At 45.4% G+C, this 15,426-nt stretch overlaps 1 pseudogene; it reads left to right on the top strand.

Moving 5' to 3' along the window:
• The first annotated feature begins 4,177 nt into the window (after positions 1-4,177).
• On the top strand, positions 4,178-13,634 carry LOC125531376 (vacuolar-sorting receptor 1-like; annotated as a pseudogene).
• The last annotated feature ends 1,792 nt before the right edge of the window (positions 13,635-15,426 follow it).

Here is a 15,426-nt window from a genome sequence, read left to right as displayed (position 1 = left end):
CGCCTGCCTCTCTGGCAAGTGGCCCTTGACCATATTTTCGTGTTTTTTGTGTCGGGTTGGTTGCCACACTCAACCTATCTCCCAATATGTGCTTCTCTTGCGCGTGCCCCTGCCCCGACGTCACCACCCACCATCCCCAACCTCGAAATCCCACCATCAGCCAAATCGTCGATTCGCCTCCTCCAATCCATAGGCGATTCGACCCAACCCGCCTCCCTCTCTTGTCAGGTCTCGAGAGTGGATCTCTAGGCAAGTCACGCGAGCATCTCTATCATCTACCTACCATGTGTTGAGCTAGTTTTTGTGTGAAAAAACACAATGCTCTTGGGGGTGGATCTCTAGGAAACTTGCGCCAGCATCTCTAGCAACTACTTATCACATGTTGGGCAAGTTTTTGGTGAAATCACATCACTCACGGGAGTAGATCTTTAGGCAACTCACGTCACTATCTCCCGCAACTAACTATCGTGTGTTGGGCATGTTTTGGGCACTTTCCTCCATAAACTCCTATTTAACCTCCCCATGGAACCTCAGTCCACCTCGTCTCTTTGCATGTCGCGTTCATCGACTCCCCCAAAGCCACGAAGGCCCAACCCCCGATCCACAAAAAAAGCAATATGTCCCAACCCCCTGGATCTCACACACGGTTGGCGGGCCAAACACCGGTCCAACCCATGACTTTACACACGGGTGGCGCTCCTGCTTCGCTCGGCTCACAGGAGCGGATCTCTAGGTAACTCACGCTAGCATCTCTAGCACCTACCTATCATGCATTGGGCGAGCTTTCGCGCACGCGTCTCTGGCAACTATGGGGTTTCTCGGTGTTGGTCACCTTAGTGGCCATGTAGGAACGAACGACGAGGTAGTTTAGTGTCTCTTGCATGACAGCGAACATGGAAGAGCGACGTAGGATCGCACGACCGCTTTTGTCTCCAGAGAACACTCGGACAGGGATTGGCTCCTCTCCTGTGGCGCCACCATGGGGAAGGAGGTGAGCTTATGGCACAATCTGTGGTGGGTACCTTAGCGTCTCTTGTACGCACACTAGACACGTAAGAGCGGCATCTGATGGCACGACTGTGTGTCGGTGGAGAAGAACCACGCGGGGCTGAAAAATAGGCAACTTTGCAGTACTGTAGGCTACTTAGAGACAATGGTAGGTAACTAAGCATCAACTGGTAGACAGCTTACCTCATTGCGGTAGGAAAAATGAGGAGATTTTTAGACAAAATTACTTGTACATGTTGTAATGCAATGAAGCTTGCTTCTGTGCACCATCAAAGCTGCCTTCCATCGCAGAAAAGTTACTTTGGATTCGACTGTAGTGTTTCCTTGATTTTCCATGACCATGTAGCACACGTAGTATCGTCTCGTCAGTTCGGTCCTTGACTGTATCCAACTCATGTTTTCTTAGCGCCGCCATGGGGAAGGGTTGCCGTGGTGTTTTCTAAGCCTTGTAACGATGTGCAAATGATGTAAACCATCTAACATTGAAAAAGAACATGTAAAGGATATAGAGGTTGATCAATCGCTTCCGTGCTTCAGAAAAAGATGTCAAAGGAGTGCAAAGGATGCAAAGATTGTAGAATGTGGACGATGTACTGTTGTTCTCATGTGCTTGCTTTGGAGCGAGCCAGGAACACAGCACACGCACAGGTGCGTGATGCGGCACTCGAGCAAGCCGTCGTAGGTGTAGCTGCTGGACGCCATCTGCGCCAAGGACCCGAACCAGTCCTACTTCCCACACAAGTCCTTTGGGGTTACCGTCGCGCCATATCCGAGACCACACTATTGGAACACCACCCGCAGTGCGGCCGTTGCGAGAGGAGGCGACGGATCAGCCCTTGGTGTCGGCGGACAACACGGACGAGCTGCCGCGGGCTGACCTGAGCACCAGGTTGTTGGGGAATGTAGCAGAAATTTAAAATTTTCTACGCATCACCAAGATCAATCTATGGAGTAATCTAGCAACGAGGGGAAGGGGAGTGCATCTACATACCCTTGTAGATCGCTAAGCGGAAGCGTTCAAGTGAACAGGGTTGATGGAGTCGTACTCGTCGTGATCCAAATCACCGATGATCCTAGTGCCGAACGGACGGCACCTCCGCGTTCAACACACGTACAGCCCGGTGACGTCTCCTACGCCTTGATCCAGCAAGGGGAGAAGGAGAGGTTGGGGAAGACTCCATCCAGCAGCAGCACGACGGCATGGTGGTGAAGGAGGAGCGTGGTAATCCTGCAGGGCTTCGCCAAGCACCGTAGGAGAAGAGGAGGACTTGGGAGAGAGGGAGGGCTGCGCCAGAACTTGGGTGTGGCTGCCCTCCCAACCCCCACATATATATAGGGGCAAGGGAGAGGGGGTCGGCCCCCTCAGATCCAATCTGAGGAGGGGGCGGCGGCCAAGGGGGGTTGCCTTGCCCCCCAAGGCAAGGGGGGCGCCCCCCCTTTATGGTTCCCCCAAACCCTAGGCGCATGGGCCCTAGGGGGGAGGCGCCCAGCCCACTAAGGGGCTGGTCCCTCTCCACATACAGCCCATAGGGCCCTCCGGGGCAGGTGGACCCTCCCGGTGGACCCCCGGAACCCCTCCGGTGGTCCCAGTACAATACCGGTAACCCCCGAATTCTTTCGATGACCGTATGATGACTTTCCATATATAAATCTTTACCTCCGGATCTTTCCGGAACTCCTCGTGACGTCCGGGATCTCATCCGGAACTCCGAACAACATTCGGTAACCACGTACATATATTCCCTATAACCCTAGCGTCATCGAACCTTAAGTGTGTAGACCCTACGGGCTCGGGAGTCATGCAGACATGGCCGAGACAACTCTCCGGTAAATAACCAATAGCGGGATCTGGATACCCATGTTGGCTCCCACATGCTTCACGATGATCTCATCGGATGAACCACGATGTCAAGGATTCAATCAATCCCGTATACAATTCCCTTTGTCCATCGGTACGATACTTGCCCGAGATTCGATCGTCGGTACCCCGATACCTTGTTCAATCTCGTTACCGGCAAGTCTCTTTACTCGTTCCGTAACACATCATCCCGTGATCAACTCCTTGATCACATTGTGCACATTATGATGATGTCCTACCGAGTGGGCCCAGAGATACCTCTCCGTTTACACGGAGTGACAAATCCCAGTCTCGATTCGTGCCAACCCAATAGACACTTTCGGAGATACCTGTAGTGAACCTTTATAGCCACCCAGTTACGTTGTGACGTTTGGTACACCCAAAGCATTCCTACGGTATCCGGGAGTTGTACAATCTCATGGTCTAAGGAAATGATACTTGACATTAGAAAAGCTTTAGCATACGAACTACACGATCTTTGTGCTAGGCTTAGGATTGGGTCTTGTCCATCACATCATTCTCCTAATGATGTGATCCCGTTATCAACGACATCCAATGTCCATGGTCAAGAAACCGTAACCATCTATTGATCAACGAGCTAGTCAACTAGAGGCTTACTAGGGACATGGTGTTGTCTATGTATCCACACATGTATCTGAGTTTCCTATCAACACAATTCTAGCATGGATAATAAACGATTATCATGAACAATGAAATATAATATAATAATAACTAATTTATTATTGCCTCTAGGGCGTATTTCCAACATAGGTCGCCCTCCAGCGTGGGCTCCATGGTGGCCTTCACCGATGGACTGGGGCGGTTGGCTGATCCAAGCTCCAGATCCTAAAAAGAGGGGGGGAGAGGAGACGGCAGCTCAGCTGCTCTATATCCACCGCCGACCGGCTTGCCAGGCTCCGCTGGTCTGCCACCTCCCCCTCGACCTCCCGGGCGTCGTCGCCGGCGCTCCTCTGCTTCTTCGCCACCTCTGCTCGACGGGGAAAACGGGATTGGGCTAGTGTTTCTGACAGCACTTTTTAGAATTTGGGAATCAATTTACTTATCGCACAAACACTCTCGTTCCTCCAAATTCTTGTGCTAATGAACACACCCCGCAAGAAGAAACGCCCGGAAATTCCCAAGACGTACGTCGCTGTCATCCCCGACATTTCACTGCCGGCCGGCCGCTCTCTTCCTCTGTTTCCCCCGCCGTGTCTCTTGTCCTCTTCTCCCTCCCTCCCTCCCCTGAACCTAGTTACAAGAGCAAGCAGCTTGCGTCGCTAGCTCTGTGATCTGAGTAACACAGCCGACATGCTGAGGCTACTGGTCATTTGGGCAGCGATCTTGGGCTCCTGCCATGGGCAGTCCGAAGTGTCCCGGAGGAACAGCCGCCTGAGGGTGATGTCACCGCCGGAGCTCGAGGGCACATACGGCTGTGCCAGTACCGACTTCGGTTTCCCGCAGCACGCTGGCTCCATGACCGGCGTGGTCGTCTACCAAAGGCGCAACAGGATGGCCTGCATGAACTTCGATGACTTTGGCATCTCTCTCCGTTCTCGCCCAGCCGGCGCGCTTCCTGTTATCTTGCTCGTCGACACCGGAGGTACATAAGAAATGAATTTGTCCTCCTTTTCATACTCCTATATCTGATGATAAATTTCGTATTCTCTACCACCGATATCCTTAATTTCACGGTACTGCCTTTATCCGGATTTATATGTTAGGCATGGGTTTTTTAGGTCTTCAATTTGACTAGCGAGCATTTGTGCCTACAAATATCATTAGATTTTTGCGGCATACTACACACGGTTTATTAGTAGAATTAAATACCTACAAATGTGTATCCAAATTATAAACCCAGACGAAGTGATACTATTTTTTTATATTAAAGGCATCTCCAACGCCGACCTTCAAACCTCCCGCATCCGTTCAGACCATACTATCATGATCCGTGACGCGGTCCAGATGTTCCCGCAAAGCGGAGACAAATGTGAGGGGCTTTGTGGGAGTCCGGACCGCTGCCATCCCCGTTTCTGACCGTCCTGGTCCACCCATAACCCCTCCTCTCTCCCGTGCGCGCTTACCGCCCGGCGCCGGCTGCTCGCATTCATGCCGCTGTAGAGCGCGCCACTTCACATTGAAGACGGCTTAGGGCGAACGTGGCATCTCACTCCCTCCACCATTGAAGCGGCGTGCCAGCCGTGGGCGTCGTCCGTCGCATGCCCGGCTGAACACGCCTCCTCGCCACATTCAAATGCCTTCAATAAACCCGCGTGGAAACCTACTCCGGCCACACGTCATTCACGAGTGGACTGGCATTAAACACAACGTCGGGTAAACTCCTCCCGTCCACCCTCTCTTTAAACGAGGCCAGACGCCGGGTAAGAATCGCATCATTCCGTCGCTCCCCATCTCCTCCTTCCACCATTTTCTCCCCCTTTCGATGGCATCCGGCGAGCTGGAAGAGCAGTTCTCCTGCATAAAAGCCGGCTGGATGGCCAACCGAGCTAGCCGGATACGAGCAAGGCAGCTTGCTGCTCCACCTCCCTCGCCTAGCCCGACGGAGCAAGTTGCCGCCCTAAGCCGGCGCGTAGTTCAACACCTTGCCACTCCAAGCCAGCTCGCAGAGGAGTGGTGAGTTGCTCCAGGCCGACACAACGGGGAGCACGGCGGCACGGGCATCATCGTGTCGTACCGCGCCTCCTGTGCATGTGACCGCGCCATCCGTTGTCAACGCGTGCGTAACCACGCCCTGCCAACAGAGAAAGAAGTCGGCTGCGCGAAGATCGATGAGTCGGTGGCCAGTGCATCCACGCCCGTCAATATCGAGGGAAAGTAGAACACTGGAGGTCGTCACCGCTTGGGTCTTGGGAAGGCCACAGCCGGCGTGTTGCCGACTTGCACAGCTAGTGACTTGCTCGGTTCTTCAGCGTAGACCATCATAGACCCCCGCTTGGGCTCCACTAAAGCGGAGCCCCCCCCCCCCTCTGGTTGAAGTATTAGCCGGCGGTTCCACTTTGATGAGTGGTGGGGAAGCAAGCCGTCCTCTGCGCTGAAACATATACCTCTGGGGCTCCCGGCAGTCCGATGAGCGGGCTGCCGGACATCGGGAAGACAAAGAGATCTGCCGTGGCCTGCTGTAGACTAGTGTCGTGTGAGTGGAGCTCCGTGCGACCGTATGTGCACATAGTTTTATCTTTTTAGTTAAAATATATCGAAAATATAAACATTTTTGTCCGGTTTGTATGAAATCATGCATGTTTATATGAAATCCGGTCGTGTTTACATGAAGTTCATCCGGTTTCTTGAAAAAGAGTATGAAATGTATGCGGCTACGGTTGAATGGCGGCCTTCCGTATCCATGTCCACGGACAAATGCAGGAAAAAATTTATGGATTGCCGTTGGAGATGTCTTAGGCCTAGACAAGGTGATACTATTTGTCCCATCAAGAATTTTAAAATCTAGCACTGGCACCGAATAATCGCGAGTGGACATGCCATCACGCGCGGTCGGTATCCACGCCGCACGCTGCCGCGCGATTCGTGCTAATTAAATACACTTTCGTCGTATAATGATCTCCCATTTGCGTATAGCAAACGGTATAGACGCGTATTCTCAGCTGACACATGCAGCCGTGCCCCGCGACGCAACACACGCATTGAACTCTGCTCGTGGCCAGCATCTTAGCCCCAACGGCCACCCGCGAGGTAGCACACAATGTGGACTGGGTTCTGGCATGACAGCATGTCAGTTTTTAAACGATGGGACCAGCAGAAACTTTTTCAGCCTGGCTCCATTCGTTTGTTGTAAATGGCTGACACGACGTGAAGGCACCCATCATCTTTCAAATGCAACATGCAGACCATTCTTTATCCACCCCGCAACTCTAATTCTTGCGACTTTGTTCGTCTGCATAGCTAGCTGAACCCAACCATGGAGATATGTAGCTTCTTTTGAAAAAAAACATAGAGATAGAATAGTTCACTGATCCCTCCAACACCAATATTGTGAATGGCTGTCGGGAAAGCTTGATGCCATTGCGACCTAGCTTGTCCTGTTGGTTCTTCCAAGTGGTAGGTTGACCGTGGGTCTACACTGCAGTCTTGCATGTGAGGAGCGAGATACCAACTAACGAGCAGAAATTGCACGTAGTGACAAATTCTTGCATGCACTTGCCATGCAGAAGATAACGATGTGCAGCTAACAGGGATCAGGATTTCCAGAAAGTGCCATGGTTTCCTTTATTATTATTCTCCAAATGGATTTTTTTAAACGGGAATAAATATCCTACTACCAACAGCCATTTAATTGATCACAAAGGAAAATTAATAACGGCCTGCACCCCCATCAATCCACCCATGACTGTCCTGCAGCCCATCAGGACACCCAGGAAGTATTAATTGCTGCATTTGTGTGGAGAAAACAAGTTTATAATCGAAACAAAACATAAGCGTCAATGAGACTTGCGCAGGGTAGCTAAGCAAACGCATAAGCCACACAGTACTCACTACTCATAATGTTCCAGGAAGCACAAGATGAAGAAGGATCAAGCGGTAACCAAATAAACAAAAGAAGCAGAATAGGGCACAGCTTGATCAAATAAACAAAAGAAGGATCAGGTAGAGTCTCGATAGGCTAACCTGTTAACATCTGTTTCCGCTGGAGCTATCTCCTCTTGTTATACGGACACAAAATGAGCTTAGGCAAAACAAACCACAGCAAAAACGACAGGCTCACACTTATTAAGTGCCATTCAAGACGTACAACAGGTGAGTCAGACATGTTTAAATGCCAACCAGTGCCTAGACCACCAGTCCATTTAAGATGCCTATCACATACGTGTATTCATCAAATTAACTCATTGTAACATTTTGGTATTCATTAATTCGCTATATTAAGTGCTAATCTCACGGCATGCATGGACTGCCCAGATTTCATCCTCGTGTAGCACCATGTCCCAAAAATCCACGTCTGCACTGGCACTTGCTATATAATGCTGTATGGTATCCAGAAAATTGCAGGAATATATCCATACTTATGAAATACTCCCTCCGTCCCAAAAAACACCTGCTAATTGCTTTACATTTTCTTTAAAATGAAGCGTCTTATGTCGTCGACAGTTCAAAGGTTCTGAAAGACTATTCACCACTAGAAATATGCACTATGTTTGTCTGTTCCTAAATTAGGAGTGAAAGATTATATAAAATATGTTTTCTTTTTTACGAATGAAAACTGGGGGATGTTTGGTTCTAGGCCTAGCAATGCCACACTTTGTCATATAATGTTGTCAAACTTACAGTTCTTCAAAATGAGAGCTACAAGTTGACAAGCCTAAGAGAACCTTGCCACATTTTTTAAGTGTATGTGATGTGGGATCTTAGTGTGGCTTGAACTAAACACCCATCTAAGTTGATCAAACTTGCCTAACCTTAGGTGTAGCAACCTTAGACAAACTTAGTTTCAAACCAAACAGCCCCAAAATATATGTTTTTTGTGGTTAAAAAACTAATATACTCCCTACGTCCCAAAATAAGTCTCAGCTTTATATTAACTCGATAAATCATGAGTGGACATGCAGCCACGCGAGGTCGGTATCCACACCGCTTGTTCCCACGTGATTCGTGCGATGGAGCCGGTATAACGTTTTCCGTCTCCCGTATATCAAGTGGTATGTCCCGTGTATTACGTCCGACAGCTCTGCCCACAAGGCAGGCTCAAGCATTGAAGTGAGGCGCGCATTCATGACTTGTCAGTCCCAACGTCTAGCTGCACCACATACCCACGGTTTCGCTAAACTTCTGGCTTGCTTGTTACTCCTGCCATTCTTCTATGTGCTCCTTCTCCATTTTTCTCAGTCTCGCTGTAATTCACAAGCTTGTGTTCATCCACGTTCCAGCGTAGCTCTACACCACCTGCATCACACACACACCTCAAACCTGTTGCCTCCGCTCCTTCTCATTCATTGCCTTGAATGCAACATAGGCCACGTGATCTGGTCTGTCCCAGGGAGGCATTTCTAAGAGTGCGATTGGCATGGAGTAACTTTTCCAATATCTTTTCCATCCATCTTCTAGCTAATGTTTTCTTTTTGTTTGCAGATTGCAGCACGGAGGATGCTGTTTCTAAATATGGGAGAACAAGTACATACAATACTTCCCACGCATCGGTCCATCGCCACGCCTCACTTCTTGAAGAGAATCAAACATGGCTGTTGGCTGAAGCACATTTTCATCCTGGTGTTCGTGAACCTGCTGGCCATGCATGGCCATGATCTTCATGCACAAACTCTGAAAAGCTTATCTCCGCTCTGCGAAGGGGCTGCTCTAGTTTCATATATATTCCATTTTTTTGGTGTGCTTTGCACTGCATGTAGCTGCTAGAACATGCTGCATGCTCACCCGGAATAGCAGGCTAGCCTATCAATAATTATATCTGCATGCAGCATTATGGCAAGTCGTAATGAAGATTACCCGAACTTTAATCATGAGATACCCTACAAAACAAATGAAAGCACACCAAAGAGCAGGGCCGGCATTAATATAACGCGCTACTACGTGTGCACCACACCCACCCAACGTCAATCAATCAGGCTGGTCATAGTGGGGAGTAACTTATACTAGTGTCATGCATATGACACTAGTCTAAGTTACTATCTCCATAGTGCAAAGTAACATGGTAGTAGTGTCATAGATGACTTCATTTATTAGTTTATAGACTCATTCTTTCTCGGGAAGCGCTATGTTACAGTAACATATTATGTTACTCTAAACATCTCTCTCCTTATTAAATATATGCCACATAAGCAAAAAATTCTTGAAGTGCGCTATGTTACTACCTAAGGTACTCCCACTATGAGGCTAGTCATAGTGGGAGTAACTTAGGTAGTAACATAGCACATCTCGAGAATTTTTTGCTTATGTGGCAAGTAGTTAATGAGAAGTAGTAATATAATATGTTACTGTAACATAGCGCTTTCCAAGACAATATGAGTCTACAAGCTATTAAATGAGGCCATATATGACACTAGTACTATGTTACTTTGCACTATGAAGATAGTAACTTAGACTAGTGTCATGCATATGACACTAGTTTAAGTTACTCCCCATTATAACCAGCCTGACTAGCCTCAGGACTGGACAGCCGACATGCATTTAACTCCATAGCGAGGCAAATTAAGAGACCCATCAATTCCACCTAGCTCCCCTGCAGCCCATCATGGCTCTCAACAAATCCTATTACTAGTACTACTACTAGTGTTGTTTCCAGTGTGATTACCCTTTCAACTTGTTCTCTCGTCTGGCGTCACTGCTCTCCTTTTCCATGAAATCAGCAAGCAATGAAAAACTTCTAAAATCCAACTAGTTGTGCAAAGAAAAAAAAAGGGATACGGCAACCAAATCTTAGCTCCCAACCCATCCAACTTTATCATCAATGGCTACGTATCTATTTTCTATCCACTCATGCTTTTCTCGTCTGAATCCACAAGGTCTGTTCCTTGGCCAACATCAACCTAATCCAACAAATCTGCAAATTTATTGATGGTGGGCACATTCTCTCGTAGGCAAAGACCCGTTGAACTCCGTTTCTGTAGAAGCATCTCTTCTTCCTTTGTTTCTCCACATGACAGGGCTTGGAGAAGATCTACAGTACGAGCCACCAGCGAGCGTGTGTGCTTAATGATGTCTACCCAACGTCAAGAGCAGTTATGCCATCGCCTCCACTATGACGTGGGCTGCTCATAAACAAGCATGTATTCCTACGAACATAAATGCCTTCTGGCTCACTAGCGGGGCGTATAGCATGATGTATTCACGAGCAATGGTGATTAACGTGTCAGGTATTATGAATGGGGCTATAATAAGTAGCAATTGCGATGTGCGCGCGGACGCATAGGATTACGGCATTGCATGGTCGCATGTCCCAAAAATTCGCGTCCATATTAACTCTTGTACAAAGTTGTACTAAGGTTGAGACACTTATTTTAAAACGAAGGGACTATGCTGCAAGGTATAACAAAGAAAAAGATGAAGGAGGGCTGATGTGGTCTTGATTTTTTCTTGACTCAATGTACATATCTACGTACACCTCTATTAACTAATTGGAAAAATCTACAGACACATGCTGACTTCATTGCAATAATTGCTAAATCTGAATTTTCAAGATGATTTATCTCACAAACTGTTAATCTGATTAGTCTTCACCGGTGAGTTCGACTCAACATGGGCTTCAAATAAGATCTCATGTTGTCATGTTTCAACAAATTTTATTCGCCGTCGCTAGTTGCTAGGTTATGTCATCATGGTTGCCATGTTATCCGTAAACCGTTGCCATAATTAGTGTGTATGGTTACCAGGTAATAGTTTTGCATTTAAGAAAAAGTAATAGTTTTGGACATTGCAACTATAATCCTAACTAGAATGTCTCAATGCATTGTAGCGTTTCAATAGAGTAAACTTATACTTTTATTAATGTACATTTTTAGATTCAACTATGTAAACTGAAGTATTTAAAACTATATGCATACTTTTTAAAGTACTTCTACATCTATTTATAATACCACATGTACTTATGACCCGATGGAGTAATACAATATGGTTGCTTTAAATAGAATGTTACTTCACAACCAAGGTGAGGAATGGGCAGAAAGCAGGAGCAGCAGCAGTTCTTCTTGTTGATCAAATAATTCAAACATTATTTACAACAGACAAATCAGAAAGCAGACAGGCAACAAATGATTTACAGGATATCACCATTCCTTCAGCACTTATAACCAGAAGCCTTGGGAACAGTCTCAAGAAAGCAATTGATAATGGCGATTTGGTTAATGTAAACTTCAACTGGGGGAAGTCCCGATTGTACCCTGATGAGCGTGCTGAGTATGAACTCTGGACAAACAGTAATGATGAATGTGGTCCAAAATGCGATAGCCAGGTTGATTTCCTGAAGAGATTTAAAGGTGTAGCCCAGACACTTGAGAAAAGGGCTACACACAGTTCACTCCTCATTACATTACTTGGCATTGCCCAGAGAGTTACCAAAATAGCATAAGGTGCAGGTCCCAATGTATCAACTATGGGAGATATTGTGCACTAGACCCGGAACAAGATAGGTATGATGGGAGCGATGTAGTGGTTCAGAAATTACATCAACTTTGTGTGTTCAAAGTTGCAAAGAGGACTGGGAAGCCTTGGTTATGGTGGGACTATGTGACTCATTTTGCTATTAGGTGCTCAGTGAAGGAAATGAACTACAGTAGAAGATGTGCTGACAGAGTAATCGAATCACTTGGTATGGTAATGTTGCACCAGCTGCTCTATGTTTGAAACTGAAGTGGTGGTGAATGTGTATGTATTTTGCAGGCCTTAATCAAAAAGAGGTTGACATGTGTGTTGGTGATCCTTCCGCGGACGAGGAAAATCCTGCACTAAAAGCTGAACAAGACACACAGGTTACTAGTTGAGCACTATCTTAGTTTTTGCCTTTACCAAGTTAGTCCTCTGAAATGCAGAAGCATCTTATATTTTGCACAGATTGGCAAGGGTTCTCATAGTGATATTACTATGTTACCAACACTTGTAATCAACAATAGACAATACAGAAGTCGGTGTTTGTCCCTCCAATTTAAAAAATGGAATAGCTACATGAGGTGTGGTGACTGGTGAGCCTTAACTGCTTACTGAATCTTTATTTCCCAGGGAAACTTGAAAAAGGAACAGTTCTTAGAGCTCCCTGCACCAGCTTCCAAGAAAATAATAAACCATCTGTTTGCTCAAATGAAGGTTTGATTTGTTGGTTCCCATGACTTTTCATAGTTGTCTATATTTACCATGAATAATGGAGAAATATAAAACATTAACTAAAAGGGGCAGTATGTAAGCAGTAGTGTTATGGACCAGCAGCCCATGGGGCTAGGATGGTCATCAGTCATCACACACATATGTCTCTTTTCTGCTAAGTTCCCAAATCGTACCCTACTAACTCCATGCATTATGGCATGAACAGTACCTCCTCCGTTCCCTAATATAAGACCTTTTAGCTATTTCAAAATATTGACTACGTACATACTAAAATGAGTGAACATATACTAAAATGTGCCTAGATACATATGAATCAAGAAAAATCTAAAAGGTCTTATATTAGAGAACAGAGGGACTAGTAGAGACCAGGGTTGTGAAAAAACTCCTACAATGCATTGTGTACGATAGCAGCCTACGATGGACTACTATAATGTTGTAGGCACTACACAAATATATGTACAATGGTATAGAAGGCAACAAGCTTATAGACGTAGAATAGTAGGTAATATATTTCTAACCTACACCATATCATCCAAAATTCTATACGACGCCTCTTATAAACTACTGATGTAAGCTTATTGTAAATTGTCTAACGATCAAGAAGAAGACATACAAACCAATCAATGCTTGGACAACAATGGCGGTTGTTGGCAAGATATGGCTGCTAACGTGACTGCGTGCAAGGTACATGTTCTACTGTTCTATTTTCTCCAGATTACGTTACTTCATGTGCTAAATATTTGTTCTGTGTAGCTTCATGTATGCTGTTTTGTGCACGTGTAGGACACCTCCACTGGAACAGTTTGTGAATGTCCAGTTTTGCAAGGTATGAAGTACATTGGTGATGGTTACAACGACTGCGAAGGCACACTAATAATTTTCTATATTTATCTTTTGATAGCTTTTGTTTGTTCTTTTGAAGTAATGTGCAGAAGATACTCATTTCTCTGTGGCAAACATAGGTACCTAGACAATCTGCCCATCTTCCTGTCCATAGTTCCTTTTATAGAAAAGAACAGGGGAAACACGCAGTTAAGTTAATGGGGCATACCCTTTTGTATCAAACGGTAGTACACTAGTACTAGAGGTATTACAGTGATGGAGTTGACACACAATAGCACTAACAGGCTTTGTAGAACAATTTTGATTGGTCACAACATAGAAAATCCTGAGGTTAAGTATTAGTGCAAAGCTTCAGCTTTTAAATATTGTGCAGCTCTATCTTTGGTCATCTTTTCCTACTCTGCTTAACCATTTCTACTCTTCTTTAATGTGCAGCTCCCATGTATCAAGATTGGCAGCCGATCAAGATCCGTAATACCCATACATATTCTTCTTATTTAGTAAGTATTTTTCATCACCTTTCTTATGGTACCATGGTTCTCAAATGGATGAATGCAAATAGCCATTTCAATTGAACTATATAAGAGGATTTATTAGATCATTTGTATCTAGTTGTTCGATTGAATGAGAAATTCTCCAAAGTGCCTTTTGAGTTTGTAATATCTCAAGTATCAGAACCTTGATAATGATTGGAAACTATATCTGTTTATATTCTATACCTAAGAACCAGCTTGGTAACGGAAAAAGAAAGCTTTAACTTGCTAGCCCAAAACTAATGCACACAAATACTAAGGCATATAGAAGGTTACTGACATAGTATTATTTTTCTGTGGATCCAGACAGAGGTTGTCCATAAGGCCATTTACAACCTCTTTTCAGATACATGCATAGACATTCGATAACAACCATTGGTGTACTTTAATGTTATATGTACAACTGATTAATCATGTTAATGTTCTTTTGTCGGGAATATTTGCGGCACATAAGGTGTTCTAATAGGATCTGCAAGGTATTGTGGTGATGTGTGATATTTTTCAGATTGATACAACATGTACGTTTGACAGTTATGTAAAGAACATGGCATGAAGGTGGTTTCTGTCACAAGTTTGGTGCTTGCTCTTGGTATTATGTAATGTCATAATCTATAGCCTTATATGTTTGTCTCTGGTGTTATAAAATATTAGATTAGCCCAAACTATAATGCTACGCCCTTTTTCCTCCTTGATCATGGAGAGACATAGCTACCTGGGATGCAAAATATTTATGAGTTGCCGCTTTACCATGTTCCTAAGACAGGCAAAACACAAGGATCTCATGCCATAACAAATTGGCAGAATTGGCCCCTAGACACCATTAAAACTTGGCTTTTGCCACAGGACACTGAAAAAACATGGATTTGCCTAAATCCATTACAGTTTGATGGTTCTTTCCCACAAGACAGCCAGCCTTTATAATATTCAGATTCCATCAAACTGACGATGATTTGTGCAAATTATCCCCATGCCCATCAGGATTCATACTAAATCGGCCAAGTGCCAAACGAACTCGCAGCCTTACTCTTCACTCACAGGGATGGCACGAATTGGGACGATTTGAACGTTGATGCTGGTACAGAGATTAAGCTGGGATCTAACTACAAGTTGTGTATGACTTAACGGGATAAAGAGAGTCACAGCTATGAAGAGGTTACTTCTCACCAGAATTTGCTTTGTGCAATTGACATGTACTGGGAGACAAGAAAGCTCCCACTGCAAGTGTGTGTACTTTATTTACTAGACTGTAGGCACCAGTGCTTATACATATACATGGAAACAAGCTTGACTTGTAAAGTTGTACTCAGCGCTAAACATCATATATGCATAATTTTCAAGTAGTTAAAAATGAAGAGGAAAGGGAAATATACTTCACATCCTTTTTCA

The sequence above is a fragment of the Triticum urartu genome, chromosome 4A (assembly GCF_056163025.1).
Source record: "Triticum urartu cultivar PI428250 chromosome 4A, HENAU_Tu73, whole genome shotgun sequence".
NCBI lineage: Eukaryota > Viridiplantae > Streptophyta > Magnoliopsida > Poales > Poaceae > Triticum > Triticum urartu.
Note: the sequence above shows the minus strand (reverse complement) of the source record. Positions and strands in the feature narration are given on the sequence as shown.